The following is a 1080-nucleotide window of genomic DNA, read 5'->3' as shown; positions in this document are numbered from 1 at the left end:
AAGAAAGAAAGAAAGAAAGAAAGAAAGAGAAAGAAAGAAAGAAAGAAAGAAAGAAAGAAAGAAAGAAAGAAAGAAAGAAAGAAAGAAAGAAAGAAAGAAAGAAGGAAAGAAGGAAAGAGAAAGAAAGCATCCAGATGGTATGGTTAATAATCATGTTTCTTTGTTAGGGAGCCTGCTGAAATAGAGAAGAAAGAGCAAGAGCTAGATATCAACAGTCAGAGAAAAGACAAATGAAAAATATAAAAAGAATGCTATTTCTTACATTACACGGATTTGGCAAGGTGTTGACTCAAAACACTGCTATCAATATTTCTCACAGGGAAAGGAAAGCTCCAGGTTTCAAAAGTAAACATACTTCACCTAGAGCTAGCCTTTTAAAAACTCCTAGAACCTTCAAGTTGGCTAAGTCTATAGTCAAATGGCACCCAGCACCATCCTCAACTTTGTGTGCATCTGTGATGCCTTCTACCGGAATACCCCCCTACATTGTAGATTAGGCAACTAGAGATCAGAACATAAGTCTTATTTATTAATTTTCGAATTGATTACTTGCAAAAAAACATTTCTTTTGAGTCAGTTTATAATGAAAACAAGGAGGCTACTAAGGAAGGAAGCCAAGAAATTACTGGTGGTTGAGAGACACACGGAAGAGGAATTGTGCCAGGAATGAACGGATAAAGAAAAGTAATAATGTACTTTGGAAGGCTGACACGGGTGGATCACCTGAGGTCGGGAGTTCAAGACCAGCCTGACCAACATGGAGAAACCCTGTCTCTACTAAAAATAGAAAATTAGCCTGGCGTGGTGGTGCATGCCTGTAATCCAGCTACTGGCAGGATGGCTGCTGAGGCAGGAGAATCGCTTGAACTAGGGAGGCTGAGGTTGCGGTGAGCAGAGATCACGCCATTGCACTCCGCACTCCAGCCTGGACAAGAAGAGTGAAACTCCGTCTCAAAGAAGAAAAGAAAAGAAAGAAAGAAAGAAAGAGAGAAAGAAAGAAGGAAAGAAAGAAAGAAAAAATAAAAGTAATAATGATGATAGTTACTATTTATTTAAAAATTACTATGTGCCAGGTGCTTT

This window comes from Cebus imitator, unplaced genomic scaffold (genome assembly GCF_001604975.1).
Source record: "Cebus imitator isolate Cc_AM_T3 unplaced genomic scaffold, Cebus_imitator-1.0 Scaffold517, whole genome shotgun sequence".
In the NCBI taxonomy this organism is placed as follows: Eukaryota; Metazoa; Chordata; class Mammalia; order Primates; family Cebidae; genus Cebus; species Cebus imitator.
Note: the sequence above shows the minus strand (reverse complement) of the source record.